The sequence below is a fragment of the Erythrolamprus reginae genome, chromosome 3 (assembly GCF_031021105.1).
Source record: "Erythrolamprus reginae isolate rEryReg1 chromosome 3, rEryReg1.hap1, whole genome shotgun sequence".
Taxonomy (NCBI): Eukaryota; Metazoa; Chordata; class Lepidosauria; order Squamata; family Dipsadidae; genus Erythrolamprus; species Erythrolamprus reginae.
The window spans coordinates 67,699,931-67,719,694 of record NC_091952.1 but is presented as its reverse complement, the minus strand read 5'-3'; the positions used below and the strand labels follow the sequence as shown (position 1 = coordinate 67,719,694).

At 37.1% G+C, this 19,764-nt stretch overlaps 1 protein-coding gene across 1 annotated transcript in view; it reads left to right on the top strand.

Annotated features, from left to right (window-relative positions):
- The first annotated feature begins 1,409 nt into the window (after window positions 1–1,409).
- NGF (nerve growth factor) overlaps window positions 1,410–19,764 on the top strand; it is a 75,248-nt gene continuing 56,893 nt past the window's right edge. Inside the window, exon 1 of the mRNA XM_070748934.1 lies at window positions 1,410–1,452. The gene's annotated coding sequence lies outside the window, so the exon portion shown is untranslated. The remainder of the gene's footprint in view (window positions 1,453–19,764) is intronic.

Here is a 19,764-nt window from a genome sequence, read left to right as displayed (position 1 = left end):
CTTCTTCCTCCTCCTCCTCCCATCTAAATTCTGAGCTTTTATTTCTTTCCTAATGGGTTTGCAGGCATTATTTGCTTTTACATTGATTCCTATGGGAAAAAATTGCTTCTACTTAAGAACCAGACCAGAACCTGGTCACAGAACGAATTACGTTTTTAAGTAGAGGTACAACTGTGTTCAGGTTAATGTATATGGAGATTCTCAGTCATCCAGGTCATGGTTGAGGACACCTCACATTAATGTTTTGTGCATTTCCTGAAGTCAACTATTAGCCCACAGCTTTGCTCTTTTGGATGCCAGAAGCCTTTCTCGCAATATACTAGTGAACGTTGTTTTGATTTGAACAACACACTAAGCTACAAAAGTAGCAAATCACATCCAGGGTTCTGTGCAGTGTCTAAACATGTCTATACTCTTTTGACCTCAAGACTGTAAGATTGTTACCCATCTGGAAATCGGAAATCTGGACCACATCGAAATTCCATTCAGTTGGAATTCGGTTCAAATCGTAGGAGCTTCCCAAAGCGTTTTTCGCCCTCGATTTGATTCAGTCGGTTTGCCGAGTCATTTCTTCCCATTTTAAGTCTCTCCTGCCGAGTCTTTTCTTTTCGCCTAATCGCCACTTTTGTCGCTGGTGGGTTTTTTTTTAACCAACCGAATTCCCCGCTACTTCGAAACTCCTCGATCCCGGCGTCCTTCGACGGGACTCCCGGCGACGGTTATTAAAGCCTGGCGCTTCATAAACCGGATCGTTCTGCGTTTCGTGAGGCGAAACGCTTCGAATCCTTAACCCTTGAATCAGAGGCGACCGTGAGGGGAGACGAAACTTCGGACTCTCCTCACGAGGCGCGCTTGAACTGCTCTCCAACACATCGGGCCGATGCCAAAGACCCGCCCGCTGGCCGGCTGGGGATGGCAGGGGGCGGGGGGTTCTCCTGGGGTCCAGCCTCCTCCCTCGTTCAGAAATTGAAGGCTCCGGAGCCGCGGCTCACATTTCCACTAATCCTCCTCAGGAGACAGGATTTGAGCGCGTGCCTCCGGGAGCGAAAAAAAACAAAAAACAAAAAACGGGAGCCCCGCCGAGCGGGCGGGAATTGCTACGGGCGGCCTCGGTTTTAAAGCCTTTTTTCCTCAGGAGTTCAGAACGAAACTTCCCCCGTTGGGGGCGGTGAGGGGGCGCTTTCCGTCGGACGCCCGGGCCATTCCGCGCAGCTCCCCCCCAACCCCGGACGCGCGCGTTGTTTTTTTTTAATGGCGCTAGGACCCAGGCAGAACGGAGCGAGTTCCGAATGAGGCGGCGGTGGCGGCGGCCGCGCGAAAGTGAATGGCCGGGGCGCGTCGGGAAAGTGGCCGCGTTAGGAAATCCGGCGGGCTGGGCAACGGCGCGTCCGGCAGCAGCAGCAGCAGCCCCTGAGGGGTCTCTCTCCACCTGCCCGCAGCCGCAGCGCTGAGGTAAGTGAGCCCGCTAGCGGCTTTGGGAGGGAGGAAAGTCCGGGGACCAGGGATTTCTTTCCTAGGGCTGGGACGTGGGGGACCTTCCCGGTCGCCAGCCAACTGTGAACCTGCCACTTCAAGCGGGCAGTTCCGTCGGCTGCGGCCACCCAACGTTTTGATGGAAACATCTTGGCCCTGCCAAAGCAAAGTCCTCCTTCTGTGGCATCTCCAGAAAGGTATTTCTGGACCTGGACTCGGATAAGCATCTCTGTCCTTTCAGAGGCTTTACTTTGTTTTCAATGGGAGCAAGTTCTCTCCCACCCACCCTCAGTACCGCCGCCTCCCTCAGTGCTTTCTACTTTTTTTCATCGCCAGACAGAGACACCAGTCGGATTGCATTGCTGCATTCAGGTTCTCCCACCTCCCCCCAAAAAACCCTCCTTGCTTGCCTGCCTAGCAAAAAGGATGGAAAGTGAGGGCGCTGCTCGCTGTTTCTCGTTTGACGATCAAGCTGTATTTTTAGAAGACGGACGCCAGACGGGGAGGAAAGAGGTGCGATCCGTTGGAGAGAAGTTCCTCTGGTTTTGTTAGCCTGTCGGAAGTTTATGGGGTGTTGTTTATTTCTCTCTCCTCCCAAAGGATGTATAAAAATGAAGGACAAGAACAGCCACTGGAACAGAGGAAATCCACCATATTAAGGTCTGTAGGAGATCACTGGGAGCTGAGCATGGCTATTGACAATAACGGGGATCCACTGAAATTAGGCCAGATGGATGGATGAAAAAGGCTACAGGATGGAGTAGAAGTGAAACGTTTCTGGTTGCCCTTTCAGGGTAAATTTTGATGCTGAAAGTGGCTTAGAAGTTTCACAAATTACTACGCTGCGAGTGGGGGGAGGTTAATCATAAGCATTATAGCTATTTCCTTATAGCTATTGTATATAGCTATTTGATCATTATCAGTGTGTGATTATCAGCATTTTTGTCAATTAGTGAACAAATTAATACAAAGCACCCATATACACCTAATCCTGTGAATAAGACAAGATTACAAATTTTGCTATCATTTTAAAACCATCCAATTTAAACCAATAAGAAAAGCAGTATAAATTATTGCTGTTCCTGGCTGTGGCTCATTCCATGGCATCTGAAGATCCCACTCTGCTTTATTTTTTACTGCAACTTGTGGCTTACATTGACTAAATCACAGTCATGTCAGTAGCTATTCTCATTTCCTATTATTCCCTATGGATATTTTGGATATATATATATATTTAATGTTTCCAGTGGACATCCTGTTTCCTTGTCCGGTCTGAAATTTGCACAGATTATTTATTTATTTGTTTGTTTGTTTGTTTGTTTGTTTGTTTGTTTGTTATTTGGATTTGTATGCCGCCCCTCTCCGAAGATAGTTGTATGCTTGCTTGCCAGCTTGGTTTTTCCAAACTCACTGCTTGGAAAGTTGAAAATTACACTTGAACTCCTGATTGTTAAAATGCACTAGGATTGCTTTTCCTTGTGAGAACTTCACTTCTGTGGATAACTTAAAGTTGCCTTGTTATTAATATGTTTTTAGTGTAGGCATAACTAACTAATATACATTACAAAAAACTTATATTCCTTTATGACACTTTCTTACATAGTTTAAATGAATATGAGACTCATGTCATTAGGGTCCATAGAACCCTAAGAGAAAGAGTTTACAAGTCTTATCTCATTCTAATGATGATAATGAGCAAAAGGCAAGTTATTTGGATCTAGACTTAATGTTAGATGTCTAAACTTTTGCTAAAAGATCTGGGGAACATCTGTAAACATTGTTGAGCAATACAGTCCTTTTCAAAGGACTATAATAGTTTTTCAAAACTTGAGAAATGCAGAGAACTTGCCCTAAAGGGACAGCACAAATGTTGGCGCTTCTACTCTTATATGTTATTATATGACTACAAGTAGCAACTGTAACTTGAAAAAAGTCATTAATTTTGTTTGCTTTATTCTCTTAGACAGCGTGCCTTCTGTATGAGTAGAAAATGCATGATTACATTGCTGCTGAAATTAAATTCATATGTGGATCTGAATGCATATTAGTACTATTGTTTAGATTTCACGTGAAATTGGGTATATTTGAGGATTGTCTTCTGAGTCTAATATACACTTTAGGACTCCTAGAAAAGAAGTGCATTTGTTACAACTAAATCATTTAATTTTGTTGCCTTGTGGCCATATTGTAATCACTAAACATTTTTGCTTAGCAATCAAAAGCTACCATGAATAGAAAGAATGAAAAACAGCCTTGATCATATAATGTTAGCCCAGTCTTGGCAAATATAACCCTCCCATATCATGTTTTCTTTTTTTAAAAAAACATGAAAATAATGTCCTTGTCTACTTTGCTGTTAAAGCAATGGTGACCTCTACTGGAAATCTCCACCTAACCCAGTATATGTCCTCTGTAGTAAGCTGATGAGTATTTCTGAAACAATTCATACCTAACAACTTCTATTTAAAGCAGATATTAAACAAATCAATCAAATTCTAAATTCCATTGAAATTAATGCATTTATGTCTACCAAAATGTACATTGAATCATGCTGCTAAAAAATTGAAACAAGCCAAAACTAGATTACCTCTGTAAATATGTTTTTGGGTTATGTATTGATTTGTTGCTCAGATTATATATAAGATTTAATTTTCAATTACATCTTCTATCAGTAACCCTTCTGATTCTTCATAGTAAAGGACTAACTGTAATAATAAAACAAAGTACAGTATCAGGGGGGGAACTCTTTCCATGTGAATATCTAAATTTTAGAGAAAAATATTTTATTTTTATTATGCATTAAAAATTGAAATTTATGTTCTAGAATTAATTCACTGGTAGAAGCAGAGGGAATACCTACACTTTAGGTATAAAGAAGACTAAAGAAGTAGATATGCAGTGGAGTTCAGGAAATTAAAAGAAAATGAGAATTTCCCCCCCAAAACACCATACGACTGTCCATTAATGTTGCTTGCTTCCTAAATTTATCTGTATTTTGGTTTTAATTTCCTGAACAAGTAAAACTTAATTAAAAGTAGACAACATATATATGATGGTTGATGGAAACAAGAAATAGCCAAGTAGTATGAATTTTAGCAATAGTAGTAAACTAGACTTTAGAGATAAACTTTGTTGATCCAATTAGATTTTATCTACCAAGGAAAGAGCTTGGTTCATAATAGAGTGTTACATCTGCTAAAAAACTACTGTTCTTAGAGCATGAGTGAGCTGTTTGTTAATAGAAAATAACCAAATTGTGCTGTGATACTTAATATTAGCTTAAGAAAAATACTCTTAAAATTTGTTTAAATTATAGCTTTTACAATGCATAAATGTTCTTTCAAAACTAATTGGGAGAAAAATGGGGGGATGTAAAAGGAAGTCTGCCATTTCAGTCAGTTTCAATGCAGTGACTTTTGAGTTGGATCTGCCACTAGTTCATCTGTCTGATATTATATTTCTGGCATTTATTGTCTGTATAACCAGGTGTCTTTCTGGCCCCCTGACAGTGGCATATGTGGCATTCAGTTAGAACCAAAGGCAGCATCATTTCCTCTCTAAAACTGTGGCGGAATGCTTTAGTCTGTCACTTCCAAAAGAATGGTTAAACCTGATTGTTAAAATTCTAAAATCTGACATCCCTCCTTCTTAACGCATATATTCTGTGTGGCATGATCAGTATGTACTATGGTTGTGTTCCTTATCTTTAAAGATCTTTTAAATAAAGACGGGGAATTTTATTTATTTATTTTATTTATTAGATTTGTATGCCGCCCCTCTCCGCAGAATTTTAGTTGCTTTTATCTTTAATGCAAAGATATCCAGTGTGCACTTCCCAATCTGATATACGGACAAGGAAGCAGATATGCCTTGCTATTTTGTTTTGAAGTTCGTGGTGCAGTTTGCCATTGAAAAACTGTATATGATGATCAATGTATCACATTTATTTTGTAGTCAAATCCCAGTAATTCAACATAATCTTCCTACAGGTATTAATGAATAGAACAGAACAGAACAGAATTCTTTATTGGCCAAGTGTGATTGGACACACAAGGAATTTGTCTTTGGTGCATATACAGGGATGGGCTACTGCCCAGACTAGGGGGGGGGGGCGCAGTGGGGTAGTGAAAATGGAGCTCCATCCCAAAGCACCCAATGTGCACTGAAAAATGTTGAAAGAAAATGCAGGGCATCCTGTATAAACCATGCCCACAGTGTGGTAGTAAAAATTTTGGTAGCCCTTCACTGTGCATATACTTTCAGTGTACATAAAAGATAAAATACATTTGTCAAGAAACATGAGGTACAACACTTAATGAATGGTATCAAGCTGCAGAATTAGGTATCCCTGGCATTTTACCTTCTACAATTTATCTTGGAAATTTTCATTTTTTTCATTCTTTTTCCTTACATTCAGAATGCTGAGTGGCAATGCAACAGAATTGAAATGATCACCAATTTGCCAGATTTAATCCCTTGGGAGTCACAAATCCAGATGTTGGAGACATTATGTTATGTTAGCAATAGTTCAAAAAGTACTGCCTTATGATACAGCCAGTTAAAGGTAACAGACACAAGAGTTTTAATATTGAATAGATTGACCACTTTGAATGCATCATTCTTATAGCCCCAAATCAGAAAATTCAGTTGATTTTTTAAAAAAGTATACAACTTTCTGAATATAGTCTAGTACTTATATATTTTTCATTTTATTAGTATAAAGTTTTTTTCTGATTTTAAAAATATGATGAATTTAGCACAATGCAATAGCTAATTCATTTCTCACTGAATGATTTGCAGCTGTACTTGGTATATTTTAGCATTAACCACATAGAAATTAATTTCCTTTTCTCCAGAGAGTGAAACATAGGATAGAGACTGTGTATTATGCTTAATTGTGACCAGAGATGCATTAGACAGAAATACAATTTACAACTTTTGTGTCTGTAAATGAATAAAAGCGTAAACAATCTGGAATTATTTTAGTTGAATTAGACAACATTAACAAGTGAAAGCTAAATATATATTTCTTTCTAACTGAAATGCAATGTGAACTATCTAAACATTAGTTTGAGAAATGTTTTAATTTTATAGTATATGTAACATAGTTGTCAACATGTTTACTGAGACAAGACACTTGTCGCATGACTTTTTGGATTGCTTCTTTAAAATAGCATTAAGCATACACTTTAACCAAATAATTAGCTTCTGTTGTGTAAAATGTGTTTTGGTTGTGGAATTAACATTTTTTCCCAAAATAAAATTATAAAACAATTCAAGACAAGTAGCAATTTAATTACTAGAGACGTTTTGACGTTTCCTTTCTTTATTGATGTTGGGTCTTTTTTTGTTTTTAAATATTCTCTATGCAAAAATATGCAAAAGAAAAATATAGAAGAAAAAAAATCACAAAACTATATTTGCCAAGTGTACTTTAAAAAGCCTGCCCTTGCATAAATGACAGTAGCGCAGACCAATTTCTCAATAGTTCTCAAATCAAGATTGCCAGGAATAAAAGTCTTAACTGAATACAGAAAACAGAATAGATTCATTAGATTCTTAGATGTCTTACAAAGACTTATCAATCAAACCTTATACATTTTTGAGTAGATTATAAAAGCAAATACCTTCCAATTTCATTAACTTTCTGTTTCTTAACAGCTATTAATTACACTAGAGTTCAAAAATATTGCACACATCTAAAAAAAACCAGGGACAAAATTAATATGTAAAATAACATTTTGTCCCAAATGTTGTCACATTAAAATCAATAACTTATTCAGTTTCATTTGGAGCATCAAAGTCCTAAAAGTTGGGTGAAGTATAGATTTTAACTCTATGAAAATGTGATATAACTTCTAAAAAGTTATACACTGACATTAGGCATTAGATACTCTTGCTCTTTATTCCAATTCTCTACTCTCCAACATTTAATTTAGTGTATTTAACAATAATATATGATATGTATTTAAATATATTATTTTATAACAGATGTATTCAGTTCTATATTTCTGGTATTAGATGGAATTCTGAAGCATTCAGAGCTATCAACTGATGTCTAGATATTTATAGATATACTTTAACAGAAGATATTGCCTCTCTACACTTTCTAGCAAAATAATACTTGTGCTTAGGATGATTTACACTAAAGATCCAAAGCTCAAACAGAAGAGGTTTCTGAGGGGTGCCAGCTTATACTTCTGTAAAGAAGCTGTGTCTTTCCATAGCTAATGTTGTAGCCATTCCAATGGCTACAATCCCAGGAAAATTCATATTGAAATTAAGAAGATGCTGCTCTATCTTCTTACATTGCAACTTCTCAGATAACAAAAATGGCCATCTAATTATTTTATTTGATTTATGATATGTACTTTCAAATCTGTGAGTACATTTAAAACACCACTACCTTTTCAGTAATACTGATGTAGCCTTACTGATTCCAGTTGAGTTTCATCTAGTTTAAAAACATAAAAGTCATACAGTACACTCCATGTAAAAATAATGCAAATTGCTCTACAATTTTAAACTACTTCTGAGAGCCTTAATCTCTTGCATTAGACAGTAAGGTTTGAAAGTGCTGATAGGTAGGTAGGTTAACCATGCACATATTTTGTAACTCTACAAAATCCTCCAAAAGATTAACTGAATTGCTCTTTTCAAGTTTGAATTCTTCCTTCATGTCAATTTTGTTTAGCATTTCATGTGCATGGTTAACCTACCTACCTACCTACCTACATATCAGAACTCTCAAACCTTACTGTCTAATGTGCATGGTTAACCTACCTACCTACCTACCTACATATCAGAACTCTCAAACCTTACTGTCTAATGCAAGAGATTAAGGCTCTAAGGAGTAGTTTAAATTGTAGAGCAATTTGCATTATTTTTACATGTAGTGTAGTGTATGACTTATGTTTTTAAATTAGATGAATCTCAACTGGAATCAGTATGGCCATGTCAGTATTACTGAAAAGGTGGCTGTATTTTAAATTTACTCACGGATTTGAAAGGACACTTAGTTCAGTTTCCATTCCTGAAAAGTATCATCCAGTTCCTGTTTGAATAGATCCGCAGATAAAAGGTACTGTTGCACCTCTGACTACCCAGCTCTTTTGTGAACTGCATGTGTTATTAAGACATTTCCTTGAAAGTTTAATTTAAATCTGTCTTCTTTTAAGTTAAGTGGATTTGATTGATTGGCAGAGAAGTCTTTGTTTTCCTTTAGGGAAAAAACTGCTTTCATGCCTTGTTTTAATCTTCTGTTCTAAGCTTGTGCAGTTCCCTGCTGTTGTCTATAGACCTTATTTTCTGACTACTGTCAGTTTTTGTTACTCTTCTGTGAACTCATTCACTACATTTACAGTTTTCTCAATCTTTGTTGGGCTGTGATATCCATCAAGGCCAAATGTTGGTCTATATGTTTCTTAAACTCTCTTATTCAGATATAAAATTATGTCTGTGATATTCCTTGAATGCACTTTTATGAGATTTATTATGATATGGATTTTAAAATGGAGTTCAAAATGGAGTTCAAAATGGAGTTAAAATATGAAATTATTTAAAAGCACTTTCATTCTAAGGGACATTATAACAACAGTTATGAAAAGTCCAGGCTTCTTGAAAGTTTAGTTCAACATATATGGAGGTCAACAAATTGAATGAGGGCATCTGACATCTTTTAAACTTAATTTAAATTGTTTATGTTAAAATTCTTATGACATGAAAACAAACTTTGTACCAGGATGGGTTCTAACTTATCTCATTAGTGGTTCATTTCCTCACGCACATGCGCATGCGCAGTGCCAAAAACTCAGGAGGAAAAAATAGGAGGAAAGCCAAAAACAAGATGATGGTGCACAGTGCTGAATATTGGTCTTCTGTGCATGTGCAATAGCAAAACCAGGAAAAATAGCAAAAAACCCACAGATGGTTGCATCCACGAACTGGCACCGACAGAACTGTTGCGAACCAGGAGAAACTCATTTCTGCTTTGTAGGCAATAAAAATTGTAAACTACCATAATTTAAATAATGTATCAAGGTATCAATTATCACATCAATCAAGAAGAAAACCTTCTGTGAACAAATTCCACATGTACCTTCTACAACTTTGTAAACAACAAACTTAAAGACTCAAGATCCATCCCACCCCTCAAAGGACCAAAGAATATAATGATGAAGATGTTAAAGCCAATGTCTTTAACACATTCTTTGCCCAATATTTCCTAGTTTCACTCCACACAATTGCAACAATCTAACATGAATCGATTTTACAGAAGATAATGTAGAAAAAGCATTACACAACCTAAAACATCTCTATCCATTGAACCTGATGGTCTGTGTGCATGTTTCTTCAAAAAGCTCTCTATAACCACAGTGGGACCACTAAGCATAATTTTTGAAAAATCCTTCAGGACTAGCACCCTACCCAACTTATGGTCACTAGCCACAGTCATCCCTATCTTCAGAAAAGGAGATCCAAGTAACATTGAAAATAACAGACCAATCTCTTTATGTTGCGTCACCTGCAAAGTCATGGAATCAATCTTAAATCAATCCAGCACCCTTTACCTAGAAACCTACTCTCTAACAAACAATTTGGTTTCAGAAAAAAATTATCCACTAACCTGCAACTCCTACATTGCAAAAACATATGATATTCACAACTCAATCAAGGTAAATCAATAGTTGCAATTTATATAGGCTTTTGTAAAGCCTTTGATTCAGTAGTACACGACAAACTACAAAAATTAAAATCTAATGGCATCTCTGATTGCCTTCATGACTGGATAACTGTGTTCTTGTCAAACAGACAACAAATGGTTAAAATAGGGATTACCCTATCAAATCATGCTCCTGTCAACAGTGGTGTCCCCCAAGGCAGCATTCTAGGACCAAATGGCCTTAGTAATCATATTATAAGTAACTGCGTTCTCTTTGCTGATGATGCTAAACTATTCAACACTACCGACAATACTTCTACCCTTCAAAAAGATCTAGACCATGTATCACAATGGTATGATAACTGGCAACTTCAAATCTCAACCAATAAATGCTCTGTCTTACACATTGGCAAAAAGAATCAGAACACAAGATACAAACTTGGAGGACAAAACCTTGTAGACGACCTTCACCTGTTAAGGAGCTTGTAGTACTCATATCTAATGACCTAAGTGCTAAAGCCCATTGTAACAACATTGCCAAAAAGGCACTAAAGGGTTGTTGACCTAATCTTGCATAGCTTCTTCTCTGGCAATATTAAACTGCTAACCAGAGCATACAAAGCATTTGCCAGACTAATTCTCGAATACAGCTCACCCATCTGGAACCCACACTGCATATCAGACATTAATAGAATTGAAAGAGTCCAGAAATATTTCACAAGATGAGTCCTCCACTCCTCTGCTCACAACAGAATACCTTATTCCACCAGACTTGAAATTTTGGGCTTAGAAAACATAGCTACGCCGAACTGATCTAAATGTAGTTTATAAAATCATCTACCACAATGTCCTACTGGTCAATGGATATGTCAACTTCAACCACAACAACACACATGCACAAAATAGATTCAAACTCAATGTAAACAGTGGAAGTGATGTGCCGGTGTCTGGAGGCTGTCAGGGTCTGAATGGGTGCCAACAGGCTCAGACTCAATCCAGACAAGATGGAGTGGCTGTGGGTACTGCCTCCCAAGGACATATCCATCTGTCCGTCCATCACCCTGGAAGAGGAAATTATTGACTCCCTCAGAGAGAGTTCACAACTTGGGCATCTTCCTCGATCCACAGCTAACTTTAGAACACCATCTTTCAGCTGTGGCGAGGGGGGCGTTTGCCCGGGTTCACCTGGAGCACCAGTTGCGGCCCTATTTGGACAGGGAGTCTTTGCTCATGGTCACTCATGCCCTTATCACCTCGAGGTTCGACTACTGCAATGCTTTCTACATGGGGCTACATTTGAAGAGTGTTTGGAAACTTCAACTTGTCCAAAATGCAGCCGCTCGAGCAGTCTTGGGACTTCCAAGAAATGCCCACATCTCAACATTACTCCGCGGACTGCAGTGGCTACCAATCAGTTTCCAGGCACAATTCAATATGACCTATAAAGCCCTACATGGCACAGGATTAGATTATCTCTGAGAACGCCTTCTGCCGCATGAATCCGAGCGACCAGTGAGGTCCCACAGAGTTGGCCTACTTAGGGTCCCGTCGACCAAACAATGTTGGTTGGTGGGACCTAGGGGTAGAGCCCCGGCCCTCTGGTATCAACTCCCCACAGAGATTCCCACTGCCTCCTCCCTCCTTGCCTTCCGAAAGAGCTTAAAAGCTCATCTTTGCCACCAGGCTTGGGACTTTTAGAACTTCCCCTGACCACTGAATGCCTTAAGTATGATTGCTGAATGTTTGGTTAATAAGTTATTTTTTTTGGTTAATCTTCTCTTTTAATTGTTTTTAAATTGCAATATTAATTGGATCATATTATTGTTCTGTTTTATATATGCTGTGAGCCACTCCGAGTCCTCGGAAGGGACGGCATACAAATACAAATAAACAAACAAACGAACAAACAAACAAACAAACAAACAAACAAACAATATCCTCGGATTCCTCTGTTTCTGTTTTTCCATCTTTATGTGTCGGTATTCATTTTAACAAACTTCTTTATGAAGATAGAAATATTTGCATCCCAGGACACATTCTTTCTTCTCTGTCCAAAGATTCTGACTTTATGATATTACTGGATTTATAGGAAGAGGAGCCCTTTGGCAAGTGGCCATGTCAAATTCCACATGATTACTCTTTCCAGATTATTCAACCAAACCTGGAAAGGATGATATGCATTGTAAGAATATAATGTATTCTTATTAAATTGCTAGAACAGTGGACAATCACAGCCCACATTCTGTTTACTGACTTGCTTTATGTGATATCCAAGTTTCCAAACTATAGTTGTGTTAACATGAACTCCAAGGAGTATATTTTAAAATAGCAAATTATCTACATAATTGCTTAGTAATGTTTTCACTATTCAATGTTCTTAAAGGTGAATGTTTTAAAATGTCTGTAGGTGCCTTGAAAGGTAAAATATGTATTCCATAATTATTTACCTTGCCTAAAACTTGTTTCATTACTATAATGTATTCAAAGTTTGTGTAATGCAATTAAGACAGAATTTTGTCTTTAACATATCTAAACCATCCTGTTCCATTGAAATTGAGTTCATATAGTTCAGGAGTAATTTTTTGGAAGCCAAACTTAATAATCTATCCTGTGATCAAACATTGCTGCATGCTATTGTTGAACGTTGTATGCTGTATGCTATTTAAAAAAATAGACAAAGAAAAGTAATTATGCAATGTGTGTTGCACAATTACTTTTCATAATTAATCTTTGCTTTCAAAATGGTGTAAATTATTTAGATCAGTAATGCTGTATAAATAGTAAATGTATTTACTGGTAGAATTTATTTTATTATAAATATGAGATGTAGTTTAAAAAATAATTGAACAATCAAACAAATGACATAAATGATTCCTTAATATTTTGACAGAATGATAGAAAATACCATAATGGTGTTATGTGTTATCACCATCGCAGCTTGGTGTTTGGAAGTCCTATTAAAATTCCCTGCTGAGAAATCCCAAACTAGTGCTGGGAAACTGTAGTTCTCACTACAGTGAAATAAGATTAGATTAAACCCTAGCAAATCAGAGCTGCACTTTGGCTTCTGTAATTCCTACGGTAAGAGTCACTATTCTGCTAAAGAATGTGGCTTGTGGGTTTCAGATCACCTGGTCTCTTAGCTCCTGCCAGCAACAGAAGGAAGCAAGGCTAGGAAGACTTCATCCAGGTTTAGTTGGTGTGCTATTTGGACCAGAATTTCTTAGCAATGTAATCTTACACCTTCATCACAACTAGATTGAATTACTGTAGGCCATGTTGAGGACTGGGTTGGAAATGAATTGAAAGCTGCAGCTCATATGGAATGTGGCAGCCAGTTTAATGAGAGTTTCTGATCATCTTCTAACTAATCCTAATCCTTGAGACACTCTAGTTATCACTGTGCCACTAGGCCTGCTGAAAAGTTTTGGCTATTATCCTAAAAGCTCTGTGAAGCACAGTCCTCAGAGAGGGGCAGCATACAAATCCAATTAATAAATAATAAATAAATAAATAAATATCAGGCAATATTTTCTCAAGAAAAAAATTACCCATCCAGCCCAGCGATCTAGGTCTGTCATATGTACCCTGCTTTGTGGGGTTCAAAGGGCACAGAGCCACCAACAAATCTCCTTTGTCATGTCTTCAAGCCTTTGTAATACTCTCAACTGTAGATTATGGTAGTCCAACCATGCTTGTGTATAATAATAAAGATAAAAAACAATTTTGCTAGAATACTCTTTCAGGCCTTAGTAGTTCTTAGGAGCCTTGGGCATTGTTGGGAAGGGTGGATGTTATAGCTTGTGGTAAAGATTATCCATCTTACTCACAGAGTCCACAACCCTTCAGGGCTGAAGTGGGCCATACGTATTGAAAATAAATAAATATGTAAACAATAGTGAAGAAAACAGGCTTATTCTCTTAGTACTGAGGTTGATTTGTGACTACTGCGTAGTTTTGTTGTAAGATTGTCAATCATGTATTTAAGTGCTTGCAAACTTTTAAGTGAACTGGTATCCATCCAGTGATTAGTCCTTTGTGATTTGTCAGTAAAGACTCAAAGTTCATTTCTTGTAACCTCAAGTTGTCGCAGTTCTTTCTCCCCTCTTCCTTAAAAAAATACCTGCCTTACAAAATCCACTAACTTTACTTCCCTGATGCTTGTTTTTGTTTCAAATTTTAAAAGTACAACACCTTTTTACTTCTAAAAGACATTATTTGCATAATAATGAATTTGTCAAAAGCAAAATAATAATGCGCTAGCAGTAGATGCCACTGAAGTCAATAGTATTAAGCACAGAATTGGGAATTGGATCAACTATAGTTTTGCTGGTGGTTAGTTATCAGAGAACGCACTGACTTCCAGCTGAACACGTTCAGGCAAAGATACAGGAATTCACCCAACAGCAGATATAATGATTTATTTGGCTGTGCTTTGGGGGATTTTCCTCTGTCTTATTTAAACGTGACAACTGTTAAAAATGAATATGTCTTTCTTTCTTACCAAACATTTTCTATAACATTGAAGTGCAATAAGCCTGACTACAACTTGCAGCCTAGCAATGGGTCATTTATTTTGTTTTTGCTTCTATGACAGGTTACAATTTGGAGCTATTATTTTTTAAAGTTTATTTGTTTTCACAAAGAGATGTGATTACTTGGAAAACTGATTAAAAAATTAGACTCTGACAGTTTTGTAACACTGTATAATGAGTGGTGAATTACTGCGATTACATTTTCATACTGCAAGAAATGCATTTATTTTTCTTGGGGGTTTTTGAGTATTATAAACTGTGTTGCAGCTGTTTCTCATTTAGTTTACCTTTATGGATCTCATTATATTTTTCATCTTATATTTATATTATATTATAATAATAATTTAATAATTAATATTTTATTAGATTTGTATGCTGCCTCTCTCCGAGGACTCAAGGCGGCTCACAACAATAAAAGTAATACAGTACAATACAAATCCAATATTTAAAAAAACTAAATTAAGACCCATCATTACTAAAAACAATCAGTACTACACAATCACAACATTCTCAAATGCTACAAGTCAAGGGGGGTGGATTAATCCCCCCATGCCTGGCAACATAAATGGATCTTCAACATCTTGCAGAAGGCGAAGGTGGGAGCAATTTGAATCTCTGGCGGAAGTTGGTTCCAGAGGGCCGGGGCCACCCCAGAGAAGGCTCTTTCTCTTGGTCCCACCAGACGACATTGTTTAGTCGATGGGACTGGGAGAAGGCCAACTCTATGGGACCTAATCAGCCGCTGGGATTCGTGCGGTAGAAGGCGGTTCAGTAGGTATTCTGGTCCTAATATTATATGATTAGCAGATTCTATAATAATAATTACCTAATTATCTACTGCAAATTGTCTCCTGCGGTAATATACTTCACTTGTGATAGACTATCTAATTTCTTTGTTTTAGGTATTTAACTATGCCATTTTCTAGTTTTTACGACTGACGATACTAATCAAAAGGGAAACTATATTGCGGAGGATTTGATTATTATATATGCAACAAGATTTCTAGAACCAGCTCCTCCCTGAAGTCCGTACTGCCTTCCCCCTACTGGCCTTCCGGATGCCTTAAAGACCTGGTTCTGCCAGCAGGCCTGGGGCCATTGAGCAACTGATACATCTTTTAGATCAGACCACAAAAGATATGAATGTTTTTGAGAAAGGGGTTTTAATTGTTTCTTTAACTGTTTTTTAATTGTCTTTGGTGTAAGCCATCTAGAGTCCTTCAGGAGTTGGGCGGCATATAAATAAAATAAAATTAAAAAATAAAATAAAATAAAATAAAATAAAATAAAATAAAATAAAATAAAATAAAATAAAATAAAATAAAATAATAAAATAAAATAAAATAAAATAAAATAATAAAATAAAAAATAAAATTCCAGGGTAGAAGCTGAGATCACAATAAGAGATAAGACACCTTATGTAGTTATAATTTAAGTAATTTTACACAAATGAATACAGGTCAGAATTATTTTTTCCAGATACTAGCAATGTTACTCATTAATTCATCCATTGATTTAATTTGATTCATATATCTCTCAACTCATATACATGAACTTAGAACAGCTTACAATAAAATAAATGGAAACAAATAAAATAGATAACATAAAATAAAAATGCATACCAGACAGAAACCGTAAAATAACTATCAACAAAACCAAGATGAGCAGTCTCACACTTCTGTGGCACTAGACTTGGTCACAAAACAAGTTTTAGGGCTTTACATAAGGCCGTGTGTGTGTGTGTGAGAAAGAGAGAGAGAGAAAGAGAGAGAGAGAGGGAGAGAGAACTGATCTAATCTCAGAGGGACTTATGTTTTAGAAGGCAGGTGCCATGGCAATAAAGGACCACCTCCTGAGTCCCGCCAGCTGACACATGTTGGCAACAATGCTTGGAGCACATAAGTAAACATTTTAATTATCATGCTTGCACTGTATTAGGGTTTAATTTATGAATTATGGCATCACTAGATAGAAATTAATGTGTCAAAAAATGAACAGCCTTGAAGATTTATCATGTTGCATCCAGATAAAAGCTACCTCGCAAAGCCAACTAAGTTGATTGCAGTAGCTGATAGAACATTTTTGGGTGGTGTTCTTTTCTTCGGAAGAAAATGTAAGAGTTGTTTTGGATGAACAAAACAATTAAGAATTATTTATGTAACATAGAAAACCATCTTTTTAAAATATGAGCAATTAATCTTAATGAAATAACTATTATTCAGTCCCCTGAATGCAGAAGTATCTCATATCAATTGAACAGGGCATAATACCCAGTTTAAAAAATAGCTCAGAACAAGTGATGGGCTCCTATGGGTACGGTCAGGTATGCAGAACCGGTAGAAAAATTTTGAATTTTTTTCTTTTTTTCCCTTCTGGGCTCTGGGTATGTTTTTCCTATCGCAGTAAATGAGGTTGAATGTGTATAATATTAGAAGAGCTGTGTGTGCCTGTGTGTACCTACACTTTATATAGTAGATAATGTATATTTTTGTGTACCTGTGTGTAATATGTATGTACACATATGGCATATATACATAGAATTAAATAGTATATTTTGGATATTCAGTAATAGTAAATAGATAAGGAAATTGTATCTCTTTGAGGTGAGGAGAGGCCAGGCACCTTAGCCCTAACCCAAACCCTTGACGTGAGTGATATCAAGTTGGCCATCTTTAAGCCAGTCACATGACCTTTAAGCACCCCTAGTCACATGATCATCAACCCACTCCCACCTGGTCATATGGCTGGCAAGCCACGTCCACAAAATAAGCCATGCCCGCAGTGTGGTAGTAAATTTTTTTGCAGCCTTTCACTGCTCAGAACTAACACTATTTTCATAAGAACTATTATAAATAATTGATATCTGCAACTATTATATTATTTTTTTGTGTTTTAGAAACGGAAATATTGCTACTCTGCCAAGCTAATTTACCCCAAGTAATTGTACTAACTTCATCTGAAGCAGTTAAAAAGTAAAGTTATATGTTCTAATCTCAAATATGGTAATAGTGATAGTTAGCATTTCTCATATAATACCAATAATTACCAACAAACATAAACTTTATTTGTGTTGAGATCTGGTTTGGTGTATGGGTTAAAGGCATCATCTAGAAACGCAGAACATAATTTTTGGTTCACTTTAGATAAAGCTAGTTGGGCCAGTCACTTTCAGACTCACTTTTCTAACTATTTAAATGGCAATCCTTTTCATCATCTCATTTGTCATGTAATATTTATTGTAAACTGCTGTAAGCTAAACTCCCTGTGCCTGTGGGGTGGTCGCATGCTAATACTCTGGATAGAAGCGTCTTGAAATATTTTTTTTTAGTTACTCAACTTTAGTTACTTGCTATAGTTGAAGACTTCTGAATAAAAGTAACTGTATTTAACTTTCAATATCTAAAGGCAAAGATATATTTGCCTTTTTACAAGGAGGGAATTTAGTGCTTTAGTAGTGCTTCTTATGATTTTGTCTGCAGACAAAATAACATTAAAGAACTACTCAGAAGTAATTCCATGTGTAGCTCTTAGTTCTTTGGCCCTGACTTTAATCGTGCCCAGCCAAAGCAACTATCTAAATAACTATTAGAGATATTCTTGGGAATTGCTAGGGAGGGTCCACCTTGGCCCTCTTCCTGACTACCAGATATTCCAAGTTCTCTTTACCCTCTTAGAACTCCACCCTCCACCACAATTAATCAAAATGTCAGGGAGTTCTGGAGGCCAGAAACAGCCATTGAGAAAGCTTCATTCTGTGTTTCTATAGTTTCCACTTATGCATTTTTTTTCTGGGTGTGCGGCTTCTCCGACTGTGTGTATTTTATATGCAATCTTTGATTGGAAAACTATATTGTGAAATTTGAAATATAAGGAAAACCAAAAGATTCAGTAATTGTGTTCCAATTTTCATGTTCATTCAGGAAATATAGTCTAGTTGATTGATATTAAAATGTAAACTATACAAATTATGTGGGATGTCTAATATTTGTGGTATAGTATAATGCAACGTTCACTGTTCAGTTCGCTATTTGTTTACATTTTAAAATAGTAAATTTTAAGAGCAGTTCTGCTTTTTAGTTTGAATGGCAGTTCTCGCACTGCTTCTTCCCCGGCAGCAGCAGTGGGCCAGGACTTCCATCACTCCCTGCTGGAGAAGCCGTCAGTGGGGGGGGGGGCAGCTGTCCCAGGGGCACATGAAGTGGTTGCAGTAAGAGGTGTGCCAGCCAGGAAGTGGTAATAGAAACACCTGTTTGGTGCAGGAGGGTTTCAAGCCCCAAAATAGAGCACAGAGTCCCCCATGCACAGGGGATACTTGCATGCATCCATGCACACATGGGGGCTGTGAGGGGTGCGCATAAGCAAGTGGGGTGCACATTGTATTATGGGTGCCAGAACACACGTGCGCTCTGTCCTGTGCGCACTCACACACTTTTGGCATGCAACAACAAAGTTTGCCATCACTGCCCTAGGTAATTGTTATCTCCTATCTTCAGGGTTGGAAAATGTGTATAGCTGCAAATAAGTGTTCTTTTGTTTCTCAATATAGTATACATTTTCCACACAAAAATGGTTTTCTGACTCTTGTAGAAAGTCCTACTTAGAATCAATTTATCTTAATAGTTTTAAGAGTGGAATGAATTTAAGGTTTTGTAATTCAGGTTATGAGTGATATTTCTTGTACAGTAACAACCAATAAATGGTGAAAGCCTGAAAAGAAAAAGAAAGTACAATCTTCTTCATCATTACTTAGCATAACTTACATCCCCTGCTTAGAGGAATTGGGTAATAAGTACAGTATTATTAATACCACTCTGAGAAGAGGGAAACTACTTCCTTGTTTAAAGAAGGCACCTTTGATCACTTTTTAAGAAGTCCTTTCTTGATCTTTCAGATATGGGCAACTGGGGGTCAATTTCATCCATGATTAGACAGGTAATCAAGACAAATATTTTAGACTGATTTCAAATGAGTTTTAGGGTAGGCTGTGAGGTTGAGGTTCCTTGGTCATTCTGATGGATGATCCTTGTTTTGATTATTATTGTTTTGGTTTTCCTAAATTTCAAGATTTTATGGACTACCTGGAAATTTTGGGAA